The sequence below is a fragment of the Macaca nemestrina genome, chromosome 13, assembly GCF_043159975.1.
Source record: "Macaca nemestrina isolate mMacNem1 chromosome 13, mMacNem.hap1, whole genome shotgun sequence".
NCBI lineage: Eukaryota > Metazoa > Chordata > Mammalia > Primates > Cercopithecidae > Macaca > Macaca nemestrina.
The window spans coordinates 34,631,903-34,648,345 of record NC_092137.1 but is presented as its reverse complement, the minus strand read 5'-3'; the positions used below and the strand labels follow the sequence as shown (position 1 = coordinate 34,648,345).

Below are 16,443 nucleotides of genomic sequence, written 5' to 3'. Positions count from 1 at the left end.
GCAGGAAAAATTGAACACATTTCCAATATATCATATAAACAGCGTTCTCATAGGAATAACAAAAACAATTTTGTTCCTTTGTAAATCCAACTTAGTAATAAACTATACTTTATTATAGCCAAAATTAATGTAGACATCTCTGTCATATTTATTTGGAAAAGGTAATGAAATGTTTCTCTCACCTGAATATTGGTAGTAAATTAATGGTGGAAATCTCTATTTTGGCATTACAATCACATATAATGTTAATTATGCGTGAATAATAATTTGTCTATAAAAGTTTGAAAATATATGATTATTGTTGTGTGTATAAACAGATAGATTCTGCATATTGTGAGAAGGATCTGCCTAAAACGGATAGGTAAAATCAAGGTACTAGATATGGCCTTTGAAGAGAGATCAGAGACAGAAAAAGAATCCCTTTGCTCTGAAACTTTCAATGGCTATCTTAGTTAGTTCAAGATGCTATAACAAATTACCATAGACTGGTGTGTTGTAAACAGCAAACTGTGAAATTTATTGTTCACAGGTCTGGGGTCTGGGTGTCCATGATCAAGGAGCCAGCATAGTCCCGTTTTGGTGAGGACCCCTTCAGGGTTGATGAGGTTTGTCCTCACATTGCAGAGAGCAGAGCAGGAGAGCTCTTTGAAGTTTTTTATATGAGGGCACTACACCCATCATGAGGGTACTACTCTCATGACCTAATTACATCCCAAACGCCCCACTTCCTAAGCTATCACACTGGAGGTTAGGATTTGAACATATGAATTTGGAGAAACATAAACATTCAATCTTTAACAACGGCTCTTCAGATTCTCCTAGATTAAATTCCAAATTACTTATCCCTCCAAGTCTTATAACATCTAATATAAGCCCAACTTTTCTTTCCATCCTTTGTTTCCATTAGTTTCATTCTCAAATATTTAAGTCTAATCAAACTGGTCTGTTCTTTGTTCCTTAATCCATTCATGTATTTTTGTTTTAGTTTGAGATGCCTTCTCAAGTATTTCTGATTTTGTGTTTTATGCCTTCTTTACTCATTGTCGAGAACTGTAAACTATCTGAGAATTTTCCCTACTTGAAAGCCAAGTTAGCCTATGACAGTTTTATGGGTGTTGGCAGAAGACACAAGACTCTCGTATCAGAGACAAAAGACTTTCATACTGGTTGTATGCAAACATTATGAGCTTCAGGTGTGTATTCGTTCTCCTTGTCCCAGAGTCCTATGGAGGCAGCAAGAAGCAATCCAGTTGGATATTATATATGCAGAGAGGGTTTTTTTTTTTTTTTGAGATGGAGTCTCGCTCTGTAGCCCAGGCTGGAGTGCAGTGGGCCATCTCAGCTCACTGCAAGCTCCGCCTCCCTGGTTCACGCCATTCTCCTGTCTCAGCCTCCCAAGTAGCTGGGACTACAGGCGTCCACCACCACGCCTGGCTAATTTTTTTGTATTTTTAATAGAGACAGGGTTTCACCGTGTTAGCCAGGATGGCCTCCATCTCCTGACCTTGTGATCCGCCCGCCTCGGCCTCCCAAAGCACTGGGATTACAGGCGTGAGCTGCCACGCCCGGCCGCAGAGGGTTTGTGTCACAGCCAAAGAATGCCATATTAGGAGACTTGTGTCTTCTATAATGGAAGCAAGCAAACCTGCCCAAACATTACCCTAGAGAGAAGCATTATCCTTATCTATTAGACAGATTTGTTCTGCATGGAAGGATACATTATTTCTATCTTCCATGACTGTTGAATATGTAAACATCCTTGTAAAGTCCTAAACAAAACTTGTTTGTATAAACAGTGCTTCTGCTCATAGTACATGAGAAATGAATTAAGCCCATGGAGAATTATCTTCCAGTGTGCGTCGTTCTCATGAATCCTGCCATTACTGCCCAAGTTCTGTGCTATCTCTTCTGCACTATCACCAAATACTTAGTGCATACTTCTCACACGTGTAACTTACCATCAATTAGAGTGTACTTAATATAATGCCTGACACATATTGAGCATGCAATACATTTCAGCTGTCAGCATTACATTCCTTTTATTCTAAGTATATGATTATCTCACAAAAGACTGAATAAATACTTTAATGGCAAGGACAGTGTCATTTTAGAGTAAATAACATAGGCAGACTGAGTGCACATCTATGTGCTTCAGACTCTCCCTCTGTAAGAGGATAAGTAGAAATTGCTCCAAGGTTCTTAAGATGTCTTTCTAAACATGCATAAGTATAAAGGATGAATACTAACTGATCAAGAATTAGGCTCCCATAATGGCTGGTGTCAACATTTTCTACATTTTCAGCTTCCGAATGACTGAATGCCTTCAGTTCACCCAACCATCTTGGACAGTGAACAGATATGACTTATAGCCTTTGCTATCTGCCAAATCCTTTCAGACTGCCAAGATTTCTTAGATTTCTGACCTTTGATACCTCAGTATTTCACAAGTGGTTCTGAATTTGTCTAAAAATCCTACCTTCCCACTGCCTTTCTGGATTATGTTAACATTTTTCTGGCTGCACTTTGACCTCATTAGGTTTATCTAGACTGTGGTTCAAACTCACCATTTAGTAAATTAAGTCAAATTTTCTATGTCCTATAAACAGCTGATGATTTTATTTGTCCTACACTCTCCAGCTCTTCGTTTCCAGCAGCAACAGAAAATGGAGCCTAAGAGTTCAAACCCTGGGTATTACGCTTTGAATCATATCCTATTTCTTCTTCTTTATGTAGCTCTTGGAAAAGTAATCATCCTATACTGTTTCCTCATGTGTAAAATATAGATACTTTCCACTTCATGAAGCAGTTGTGAGATAATATATGCAAAACCTTTAAAAGAATATCAACATAAGGTAATTGCTCAATAAATGTTTAATATTGCTGTTAAGCTTAATATTATTATCACTATTATTATTATTCCCTGAAGAACTTGGATTATAACTCATAGAAGTGGTTGGGTTACTGTTCGTATGATTAATCAAATAAAACAAGTCATAATTCTACCATAATATCAAAGTCCAGAAACTCTTTTTGAGCCAGAAAGATTGATCCACGTAGGTAAAATTCTGTTGCAGAGATGTTAGAATCACCTTTCCCTGATTGGATTCTATTCTTCAACCTGGTCCAGCAGAACATTTGGGACACATGTGTTCTCCTGCTTCACTATCTTTCAGTCACTGATAATAAATGCTGAATCTGTCAGTATTCATGTCTTTATCTTTACAAAATGTTTTTTAGTTGATGAGAAATATTTTGGCACATAAAATGTTAGATTTGATCTACAAAGACAACATTTTAAAAATCTATTGATGCAATGGGAGTTTGGTATAAATGGTAATGTTTATACCACTGGAGCTTTTCTAAATATTATAAAAAATATGTTTTTACATGATGAGTCCTTCAAATTCTCAACTGGCATCAGGAAGAAATTCCTGACTTTTGAAGAAAATGAGATTAAAATGTAGTAAAAGAAATTTAGATTGTTTATAATATAGTTTGAAAGGAATCATGACTTAAATTTCATAGTGTAGAGGCAGGAGGCTAAGAGAGGATAAAGATATACTGTTAATGTTTATAAATTCTGTACATTATCCACTCCTTACCTCTCAAAAGCCTCTTTGCTAAAGGTAGGTGTCATTATGTATGCAAATAAGGGAAGCTATGCCATGAAAAGTAATCCTTAGGCTGCTCATAGTCTTAAGTACTTTTAATAACTGAATCACTTGAAGTATTTATGTAGACCTACTTACAAGAAAATGAAAAAAATATAAATAAAAATGTTACACACTTTATAAGTAAATTCTTACTTTTTATATTGCCCTTGATTCACATCAAATAATTATTCAAGAATAAGAACGCATTATTATGAGTTAAATTTTTGAGATGCAAAATTGTATGTTCTGCCCATTTTCTCTACCTGTTTTGTGTGAAAGATAATACGATTGAATGCATGCATTGTTTGTGCCCAAGTACATGTCTGAAACACAACCTATTCTTTATATCCTATTGAGAGAATTGTGGCTCCTTTTTTCTTTCACGTTACTTAATATTTGGCTGTAGCTCTTCTTTGGTAGTAGGTAGGGTATTTGATAATTCTGCTGTGCTGCATAAACATTTTTACTTCAAAGTGATTGCTTGTCCGTGTCTCACTGGAATTATTTCAAGCCAGATGTCTAATTCTCTCCAACATCTTTAATGTTTTCAAAAATCATCTTGGGTGTTGTTAATGGAGTATCATTAGGTACAATTTGAAACATTTCAGTGGGCAGTACATGGATTCAGAATATTTGTGCAATATGTACTCTTGCTTCTCAAGTCTTTGGGGAATTTTTCTTTTATATACCATTCTCTAACACTTTATTTTCTTCACTAGTTGACTTAGTTATATAGTTATGGTAAACATAATTTTTCCATTTGGCTAACAATTATTAAAACTATAGTAGGATCCAAACATTCCAAAAGAGCACTGGGATAAGAGATGGTGCCTATACTATACCTACAGCTAGGAGAAAACAGGATACATAGAAATAAATGTGGGCAGTCCTAAGAGCCAAGAAAGCCCAGATCTAGGAGTTCTTAATATTGTTGGGTGAAGAAAGGAATATTTTGATGTTCCTTAGAAGCACAAGGAAAATAACCCCAAGAAAGAGGATTGGCTTAAGAAAAAGTATATAACGATATGATTTGCTCCAAAAGCAGAAAGCACTGCATCAACTGAAGGAAGTTTTGGAGAGAGAAATGTGAATTATGCTGAGATAGCTGGCTTTATCCTTCAGATCAAGGGAAGTATTACAAATTTAAAACAGGGTATAGCATGGTCAGATTTGTATTTAATAAAAATAAGGTCACATGTTTGACAGATTGTATGGAAGATAAACTTAAGTAGTCCTGTTGGTGAAGAACTGCTTCAGTTGCTACACATGTGGCATCGAACTAGATTAGAAATGAAGAGAAATCATTCAAGGCTAGAATATTCAGAAACTATCAGTGCATCTAACACATATAATAAAGGCTCAATAAATGCCTCTTGATGAAAAACAAAAAATGCACATATTGGGTTTCAAATGTTACATTGCTAGAATGTTTACAATTATGGAGTCATATTTTATGTTTCTGTGTATGTATGTGTGTGTATATATATATATTTTTATCCTTATTAAAGGCAGAAATTTCAAACTACATATGAAGTATTCATATCTGTATATTTATAGTAGATGTGTGTGTTTTCTGTTTTAGATCGCCTGTTTTGTAGTAAAGAGATGCTTCTCAGGACATCATGGGATCACGCTGTTCAGACTGATTTCCAACAGGCACAGTGTGGTAACCAAAGTCTCCCCTTTTGCTGATGAATGTAAACATTCCAATTGAGTGAAGTTTCAAAAATATTTGTACATTACGGGTTTGAGTAATATGGGAGCAAGAAACTGTTTCTGTTCCACACATGCCTCAGTTTGCTAAGCAGGAAGTTACCAAGAAACTGAAGTAAACCAGAACTCCTACAAATTCTTAGAGCATATATTAAAAGAGTGAGAATTTACTCACTTCAACATTATGGATCACTTTTACCTCATGCTTATTTTAATTTACTTGTAAATTACTTTGTAATTTACAAAATTACAATCAGGTTATGTATTTTTGCCTGGAATATGACATAAGCCATATCATATCCTTAAGGTATTACATTCTGTGGCACACAATTTACTTCATGTTTACTTTACTGGTAATGTTGATTTTAATTACATGGTTAGGAGATTATCCAGATTCTGCATGATATAGTTTGTACATATTAACATGATTTTACTTTTATAATCAACATATAATGTATATACTATGTAAATATCCTGCCCTGATCAAATTTGATTATCTCCTGAGATGCTAAATTTAATGAACGATTCTTTTTTAACTTTTAAGTTCAGGGGTACATGTGCAGGATGTGCAGGTTTGTTACATGGGTAGCATGTGCCATGGAAGTTTGTTGTCTATTTTTTCTGAGTTTCTTGAAAACCTTTCTCCCCTCTTGCCTTTCTATTGCTGATGTGCTGTTGTGATATCTGGTGCCTGTATTACTTTCTTACTCTTAAAAATAACTTGGTCATTTTGCCTGTAAGCCCTGAGAATTTTTCATTTCACCTTAAAGTCTAAAATTTTTACTATGATATGTTTCAGGGTGATTGCCCTGGCTCAGTTTTTCCAGGTGTATAATAGGTTCTTTCAATATATTGATATAAGGATTTTATTTTTACTAGAAAATTACTTCTGGATTTTAAAAATAAATGTTAGTTTCATTCCATTACATTATTATTGTTTTATTATTATTATTATTATTTTTGAGATGGAGTCCCACTCTGTTGCCCAGGCTGGAGTGCAGTGGCATGATCTCGGCTCACTGCAAGTTCTGCCTCCCGGGTTCATGCCATTCTCCTGCCTCAGCCTCCTGAGTAGCTGGGACTACAGGCGCCCATCACCATGCTCGGCTAATTTTTTGTACTTTTAGTAGAGACAGTGTTTCAACTATGTTAGCCAGGATGGTCTTGATCTCCGGACCTCGTGATCCACCCTCCTTGGCCTCCCAAAGTGCTGGGATCACAGGCATGAGCCACCTTGCCCGGCCTATTATTCTCTTAAGATATTCCAGTTGCATACATGTAGAACTCCTTTGCATGTCTGTCATTTCAACCACTTTTTCTCCAGCCATTATTACTTTTCCTCTTTTTTTTTTTTTTGGTCATGTTTATATTCATGGTTACCTTATTTAAACTCTTAAGTTCAGAGGTACAAGTGCAGGTTTGCTACATAGGTAATCTTGTGTCATGGGAGTTTGTTGTTAGATTATTTCATCATCCAGGTATTACGCTTAGTACCCATTAGTTATTTTTCCTGATCTTCTCCCTCCTCACAACCTCCACTCTCCAAAAGGCCCCAGTACATGTGTGTCCCTCTATGTGTCCATGTGTTCTCATCATTTAGCTCCCACTTAGAAATGAAAACACGCAGTATTTGGCTTCCTGTTTCAGTGTTAGGTTGCTGAGGATAATGGCCTCCAGTTCCAACCATGTCCCTATAAAGGATATGATCTCATTCTTTTTATGGCTGCATAGTATTCCATGGTGTATATTTATCACATTTTCTTTATCCAGTCTATCACTGATGGGCATTTAGTTTGATTCCATGCTTTTCCTATTGTGAATAATGCTGCAATGAACATACACGTGCATGTATCTTTATAACAGAATGATTTATACTCCTTTGAGTATATACTGAGTAATAATATTGCTGGAATATTCATGGTTTCTTTCTTCCTTTCAGTGCCTGTTATTAAAATTTCATTCAATTTTACTCTCCCTTGGGCATCTTGAATTATATCCTTCAGTTCTGTTTTTATGTTATTTTATTTCTTACTTTTTTATTTAAAGTTTCTTTCCTGAGCTCTGTCAACTCTCATTAAAATTCAACTCTTGTGTTTATTTACTATTTATTTGTGTTCTTAATTTTTGTATTTCAGTACTTTTTACAAATATATATGATTGTTTGTGTAAGACTAATTAGGTTAATTTGAGATTGTTTTATGATAGTTTGTTCTCCTTTATACTGGATATTAAGGAAAATTTTTAACAACTGAAATGCTTTCTTTTTTTTTTCTTTTTTTTCTATAGCTTGGTATGATATTGCTCTGATTTTCCTATTTCTAGGCATTTTGTGGATAGGGTTTCTTTTTCAAGAGTGCTCTCTGCTGCCAATATAAGTGATATGTAGTTTCATTAATGGTTGGCATTGGTGATGGGGGAGAAGGATAAATCGGCTTATCTTGTGAGTGTTTCTTCAGCACCTTTAATTTTCTCTTGTCACTCTCTTTTCCATTATTATCATATGTCTAAGGGGTACCACTCTCTCTCTCCTCAACTAATAGCGGTGATGCTGGGGCTACTACCTATAGTACCCCTCTAATTTAGGCCTCCTGCTCTAGCCAGTGCTATGAAGGGCTAAGTCCCTGATCATTATTCAGTATTTTGGCACTTAGACTTGAACTTCTCTTTCTCAGATTGATTTTTTTGGACTATGTTCTTCTTTCTTCTTTTCTCTTCACTGCCTATGATCTATTTAGAGTTTCCCTTCTTTCGACTAATTTCTGCATTCATAAGATTGCAATACTGAAGGGAGTTTCAATAGGAACTGCTGAAGTTTAGTGTTTGTTTTCCCATTCACAAGTAACATGAAATTCACAATATTCTCTAACTCCTATTAATGCACACTATATCATTTTATTTTTTGGTGAGTGTCTCTTTAAGCTTGTTCACGCACATGTATTCACTTATTTTTGTATATATTTTGGGGGAATATATATTATACTTATATTCTACATTTATACTTAGCCTTCTATCATATTATTACATGTTTCTTTAAACTCTTCACTGCCTTTTCAAGTTTTAAAACTTTATAATATAGCTTTCTATTCATAGAAGTAATACTAATTCAGAAATCTTATGGAGTAAAAAACTAACAATGAAACTGAAAAACAGTAATTCTACCTCCCACAGGCAAACACCAATAACATTCATTTTTTTCTTCCAGCATGTTTTTTCTGCACATATTGATAGAAATGATATTGTACCTATAATTTGATATCCTGCTTTTTTTTAACTGTGTTTCATAATTATTTTCCTGTGTAATTCAAATTATTCATAAACATCATTTTCAATGGTTTCCTAGTATTCCACCATATGGATATTTTCCTAACATTTATTGTAATTTTCATATTTACACAAATTTTACAATGAACATCTTTGTGCATACATTTGCATCCATATTTCTGATTTTTTATAACACGTTTCTGGTAAAGGAATATAAACCCACAAGTTAGTTATTACTGAATACTAAAGTTTGATTTATTCTCAACAGCTTGTAAGCGTGACTTTAAGTGCTTTCTTGTAAAAGTAGGTGTGGTAGGTATACTTTTGGAGTATGTATATATCTGGAATTTCTTACTTTTGTTTTTATATATGATAAATAATGTGGAACACTATCAATTATTGGCCCACAATATTGTTTTCATATTGTTATCTACTATCACTTAATAATGCAGACATTCTTAACGCAGCCTAAGTTTTACTCCCTTGGGTTGATTATGGTTTAATTTTGCCTTAATTTTCATCTGTTGAAAACTCACAAATTTATATCTCTATCTGAAAGTGCTTCTTTGAACACAATAGACATATATGTGATAGTCAATTTTCCCTCTCCACTTTGATATCTAACAGGCATCTCAATGTTATCATGAGTCTTAAACTTAACAAAGCTCACGAAAGAACCGGTCATTTTCCCCCACTACCCAGAAACACACACATGCGCACACAAACCTGCTACAGTCTGGTACACATACTTGACCATGCATCTAGCAGTTTAAGGCAAAAACTTGAGTCTTTCTTGTGTTTCTTCACATCTCACATACAATATCTCAATAAGTTTATAAATTATGCCTTCAAAGCATAACTTAAATGTGTTTATTTCTCTTCATCTCCACTGCTAACACACTGGTCTTTTATATCTTACCTAGAATAGTACAGCAAGAGACTGTGTTAAGAGATCACCTAGACATTCCCTTAGGTTCCATTCTCCTACAGAAGCTAACGGGACCGTCTGTTAAAAAGTAAGTCTGATTTTTGTCAGTCTTCACCTTAAGGATATTCCAGTGGCTTTCCATAAAAATGACAATAAAAATCCCAAGTCCTTTTTGAGTTGTGTCCTTTCCTGGTTTGGGTATTAGGGTGTTGCTGGCTTCATTGAATGACTTAGGGAGGAGGGTTCCTTCTTTCTCTATCTTGTGGAATCGGGTCACAAGGATTGATACCAATTCTTCTTTGAATGTCTGGTAGAATTCTGTTGTGAATCCATCCAGTCATGGGCTTTTTTTGTTGGTGGTGGTAATTTTTTAATTACAGTTTCAATCTAGCTGCTGGCAATTGGTCTGTTCAGGGTATCTAATTGTGCCTGATTTAAGCTAGGAAGGTTGTATTTTTTCCAGGAATTTATCCATCTCTTCTAGGTTTTCTAGTTTATGTGCATAATGGTGTTCATAGTAGCCTTGAATGATCTTTTGTATTTCAGTGGTGTCAGTATTTCCAGTTTCGTTTCTCAGTAAGGTTATTTGGATTTTCTCTCTTCTTTTCTTGGTTAATCTTACTAATGGTCTATCCATTTTATTTATCTTTTCAAAGAACCAGCCTTTCGTTTCATTTATCTTTTGTACTGTTGTTGTTGTTTCAATTTCATTTAGTCGTGCTCTGATCTTAGTTATATCCTTTCTTCTGCTGGGTTTGGGTTTGGTTTTTTCTTGTTTCTCTAGTTTATTGAGGCCACAGTCACCAAAACAGTGTGGTACTGGTATAAAAATAGGCACATAGGCCAATGGAACCAAATAGAGAACCCAGAAATAAACCCAAATACTTACAGCCAACTGATCTTCGACAAAGCAAACAAAAACATAAAGTGGGAAAAGGACACCCTATTCAACTAATGGTTCTGGGATAATTGGCTAGCCACATGTAGGAGAATGAAACTGGATCCTCGTCTCTCACCTTATACAGAAATCAACTCATAATGGATTAAGGACTTAAACCTAAAACCTGAAGGTATAAAAATTCTAGAAGATAACATTGGAAAAACCCTTGTAGACATTGGCTTAGGCAAGGATTTCATAACCAAAAGCCCAAAAGCAAATGCAATAAAAACAAAGGTAAATAGCTGGGGCCTAATTAAACTAAACAGCTTTTGCACAGCAAAAGGAACTGTCAGCAGAGTAAACAGACAACCCACAGAGTAGGAGAAAACCTTCACGATCTATATATCTGACAAAGGACAAATAACCAGACTCTACAACAAACTCAAACAAATCAGTAAGAAAAAACAAACAATCCCATCAAAAAGTGGGCTAAGGATGTGAATAGACAATTCTCAAAAGAAGATATACAATGCAGTGGCTCACGCCTGTAATCCCAGCACTTTGGGAGACTAAAGAGGGTGGATCATGAGGTCAGTAGTTCGAGACCAGCCTGACCAATATGGTGAAACCCCATCTCTACTAAAAATACAAAAAAATAGCCTGGTGTCGTGGTGTGCACCTGTAATCCCAGCTACTCAGGAGGCTGAGGCAAGAGAATCACTTGAACCCAGGAGGTGGAGGTTGCAGTCAGCCGAGATCACGCCATCCAGCCTGGGCAACAGAGCAAGACTGTGTCTCAAAAATAAGAAAAAAAGATATAAAAATGGCCAACAAACATATGGAACAGTGCTCAACATCACTAATCAGGGAAATGCAAATCAAAACCACAATGCGATACCACCTTACTCCTGTAAGAATGGCCATAACCAAAGAATTAAAAAACAGTAGACATTAGCGTGGATGCAGTTAACAGGGAACACTTCTACACTGCTGGTAGGAATGTAAACTAGTATAGCCACTATGGAAAATACTGTGGAGATTCCTTAAAGAACTAAAAGTAGAACTACAATTTGATGCAGTAATTCTACTACTGGATATCTACCCAGAGGAAAAAAGTCACTATTTGAAAAGGATATTTGCACACACATGTTTATAGCAGCACAATTCACAATAGCAAAATCGTGGAACCAACCCCAATGCCCAACAATCAGTGAGTGGATAAAGAAACTGTGGAATCTATCTATCTATCTATCTATCTATCTATCTATCTATCTATATGGTGACAGCATTTCTGCACACAAACACACACATACACACCAATATGGTAACACACATATATATATAATGGAATACCACTCAGCCATAAAAAGGAAATGAACTAACAGCATTTGCAATGACCTGGATGAGATTAGAGACTATTATACTAAGTGAAGTAACTCAGGAATGGAAAACCAAATATCATATGTTCTCACTGATATGTGGGAGCTAAGCTATGAGTATGCAAAGGCATAAGAATGATACAGTAGACTTTGGGGACTTGGGAGGAAGAGTGGGAGTGGGGCAAGGGATAGAAGACTACAAATATGGTGTAGTGTGTACTGCTTGGGTGATGGGTGCACCAGGATCTCACAAATCACCATTAGAAAATTTACTCATGTAACCAAATATCCCCTGTACCCCAATAACTTCTGGAAAAAATAACATTTAAAAAAACAACTGAAAAAAGAAATAAATGAAAGTACTGACATGGAAAGCTGGGAAAAAAAAAATCCCAAGTCCTCACCCTGACCTACAAGACCTGCAGTAATCTGCCTCTGTTTTCTCCTCTGACCTGTGACATTCTTCTTTCAAGCACATATTATAGTCACAATATACAAGTCTGATGTCAGTTCTGAATACACCATCTCCCTCTCAAAAAAAGCTTCCTCTAGGTGGCAGCCTCAAAAGTTGCTTCCTTCAATTTCGTGTACAATATATATGAAAGCAAAGAAAAATATTTAAACACACAACACTGAAAATTAGGACACAGTCAACCTGTTGCCAAAGTTAGGAAGATATTCTCCTAACTCTAGGGCTGGGTAAAGAATTGGATTGAAGTTAATTACCAGTATTTTACATCTGATTGCCTCATCTGAAATTAAGAACATTTTTCATTATTCTCCTATCCTTTGCCTTATTTTTTTTTCAGATTAAATGCAGAGCTTTATACACAAGAAATATGAGCAGCCGTCATATGTATTGGTAGTATATACAAGTAGTACAGGTAGTACTGTGTGCTACCCTCTGAGGCAGCAAGAGTACAATACAACCCTACACTAATTAGTTACTTACTTTGTACAATTACATTGTAATATCATAAAGCAACTAAGCAAAAAGTAGGGAAGGGGTTCAGTCAGTGATACATTGGATCTTGGTAGTGTAATCCTCACAATCAAATACTGAAGATGGAAGTGGAAAAAGAAAGCGCTCTGGTAGCACTAAGTAATGGGCATTTTAGTTTTTCATCTTAAGCACCAATTCAGAGCATTCCTCAGTAAATTTGCATTGGAGAAAAGCTTGTAACTAAAAATTAGGCAAGGAGTTATACACACTAACCGACTATCCAACTAAAACACTCAGAGAGATCAAAGAAAAATCTACATCCTTTTTTTTTTTTTTTTTGGTGGGGGCAAACACTCAGTCTAGCTAAATAGCTCCCTAATTTAGAAATGAGAAAACAATCATACAAAACACATATATCATGAGGCCTACAAAACGACCATAGAACAAGCTAACATTACTCTATAAATTAAAAAAATAAGGTATTTTTGGTAGCTAAATAAAAAATAACAAAATAATTGGGCATTCTCAATAGTAAAAATAATTGATAATCTGGATGACAAACAGAGGTAGAAATAAATCTTGAAAGAACAAGCTGAAATTAACTCAGTAAGATAAAGGGGAAAAGGAGAGACGTCTCCTTATTAGGGCCTTGGCTGAAGCACTTGCCGGGTGCCTCCACCAAGATGTCATTATTGGAGGCCCATGGCTGGTGCATTTTTTCCCATTTTGACTTGTTACTTTTCTACTCCTAATCCTTCCATCTATCTTCCCCCCAGCTCCATGGAGCCATAAAATGGCAGCACATTTTGTCCAGGATTCCTCTGCAGTGTGATGATTCCCTATACCTGAGTTGTATTCCACCTGACCCTCAGCTTGTATCATTCTGTGAGACAAAATGAACACCAAAGAGTGAGTGTTTTTCTATGGATCTTTGTAACAGCCGAAAGTTTGACAGTATTCAATGGTGACAGCATTTCTGTCAGCACACAAACAAACACATACACATCAATATGGTAACACAGTTTTGGGAAATGGCCTGTCTTACTTTTATGGCAAAATAGTACTCTGTACTATCCAATAGATAGCCAGGGGTGCTTGTGTCACTATATCCCAAGCTTCAGATGTCTCAGAACAAAGAGACTCCAATTGCTTGAAAGAAAGTAGAGAAGAGAATAAGAGTCTCTGCTGGTAATCCAGAGAATTCTCCTGGATCTTCACCAAGATTATCAAGGCAGTACCTCTATGAATTTGCAGGAACCACGGTGCTACTGGGATTCGGCTGCCACCCTAATGCAGTTACAGCTTAGATCACAACACACAAGTCCTTTAGAATATCTGAAAAGCCTTCCCAGGAAGGACAGGTACAAATAAGCTCAGACTGCAAAGACTAAAATAAATCCCTAACTCTTCAATGCCCAGACACAGATAAACATCTACAAGTATAAAGAAAATCCAGGAAAACATGACCTCACAAAATAAACTAAATAAGGCACCAGTGACACATTCTGGGGAAAAACAGACATGTGACCTTTCAGACACGTGACCTTTCAGACACATGTCTGTTTTTGTGTTGTGAATCAGAATTCACAATGGTGTGTTAAGGAAACTCAAAGAAATTCAAGATAACACAGAGAATGAATTAAGAATTCTATCCAACAAATTTAACAATGAGATCAAGATAATTAAAGATTGAGATAATTTTTAAAAAATGAAGCAGAAATTTTGGAGCTAATAAATGTAATTGACATACTAAAGAATGCATCAGAGTCTTTAAATAGTGTAATTGATGAAGCAAAAGAAAGAACTAGGGGGCTTGAAGACAACCTATTTGAAAACACACAGTAAGAGGAAACAAAACAAAAAAAATTAAAGAAAAATGTATGCCTCCAAAATCTATAAAATAACTACAAAAGGGCAAATGTAAAATTTATTGGCCTTAAAGAGGTGGCAGTGAGAGAGAGAGATACAGGTAGAAAGTTTATTCAAAGTAATAACAGATAAATTCTCAATCCTGAAGAAAGATATCAATATTCAAGTACAAGAGAGTTGTAGAATATCAAGCAGATTTAACCAAAGGAGGAATTTAATAATCAAACTCCCAATTATCAAAGATAAGCAAAGGATCCTAACAGCAGCAAGACAATGAAACAAATAACATATAATGGAGTTCCCAACACATCCGGCAGCAGACTTTTCAGTGGAAACCTTACCAGCCAGGAGAGAGTAGAGCCACATATTTCGAGTAATAAAGGAAAAAAAAAGTTACCCTAGAATAGTGTATCTGGCAAAAGTATATTTCAAACATGACAGAGAAATAAAGACTTTTGCAGAGAAACAAAAACTGAGCGATTTCATCAACATCATGCCTGTTCAAGAAATTCCAAAGGCTGTACTTCAATCAGAAAGAAAAGGATGTTAATGACCAATGACCAAGAAGTAATCACCTGAAGGAACAAAACTTACCAGTAATAGTAAGCATGCAGAAAAACACAGAATATGATAACTCTGTAACTATGGTGTGTAAACTACTCTTATTCTAAGTAGAAAGACTAAATGATGAACCAATAAACAATAATAACTACATCAGCTTTTCAAGGCATAGTCAATACAATACGACATAAATAGAAACAAACAGAAAGTAAAAAAGTGAGGGGATGAAATTAAGGCATACAGTTTTTATCACTTTTCTTTTTGCTTTGTTATCTGTTTGTTTACGCAACCTACCAAAGCCTGTGGGACATAGGAAAAGCAGCACTAATAGGGAAGTACATAGCTACAAGTGTCCTATATGGTTTGGCCGTGTCCCCACCCAAATCTCATCTTGAATTATAGCTCCCATAATTCCTGTGTGTCATAGGAGGGACCCAGTGAGAGGTAATTGAATCATGGGGATGGGTCTTTCCCATGCTATTCTTGTGATAGTGAATAAGTCTCATGGTATCTGATGATTTCCTCTGCACATGCACTCATGTCTGCTGCCATGTAAGACATGACTTTGCTCCTCATTTGCCTTCCACTGTGATTGTGAGGCCTCCCCAGCCATGTGGAACTGTCAGTCAGTGAAACCTTGGGTATGTCTTTATTAGCAGCATGAGAACAGACTAATACATGCCCACATCAAAAAAGAGGAGAAACTCAATTAAACAATCCAAAGATGCATTTTAAAGAACTAGAAAAGCTTAGGATTGTCTTGGAGATGTGGGCTCTTTTTTTGGTTCCATATGAACTTTAAAGCAGTTTTTTCCAATTCTGTGAAGAAACTCGTTGGTAGCTTGATGGGGATGGCATTGAATCTACAAATAACCTTGGGCAGTATGGCCATTTTCACGATATTGATTCTTCCTATCCATGAGCATGGTATGTTCTTCCATTTGTTTGTGTCCTCTTTTATTTCACTGAGCAGTGGTTTGTAGTTCTCCTTGAAGAAGTCCTTTACATCCCTTGTAAATTGGATTCCTAGGTATTTTATTCTCTTTGAAGCAATTGTGAATGGAAGTTCATTCATGATTTGGCTCTCTGTTTGTCTGTTGGCTCTCTGTTTGTCTGTGTATATGAATGCTTGTGATTTTTGCACATTAATTTTGTATCCTGAGACTTTGCTGAAGTTGCTTATCAGCTTAAGGAGATTTTGGGCTGAGACAATGGGATTTTCTAAATATACAATCATGTCATCTGCAAAGAGGGAC

At 35.9% G+C, this 16,443-nt stretch overlaps 1 long non-coding RNA gene across 1 annotated transcript in view; it reads left to right on the top strand.

Annotated features, from left to right (window-relative positions):
* The window catches only part of LOC105464823 (uncharacterized), a 249,822-nt gene that overhangs the window by 188,988 nt on the left and 44,391 nt on the right, over window positions 1-16,443 (top strand). The window contains exon 3 of the long non-coding RNA XR_011611593.1: window positions 5,236-5,319. This is a non-coding gene — a long non-coding RNA (uncharacterized lncRNA). The remainder of the gene's footprint in view (window positions 1-5,235; window positions 5,320-16,443) is intronic.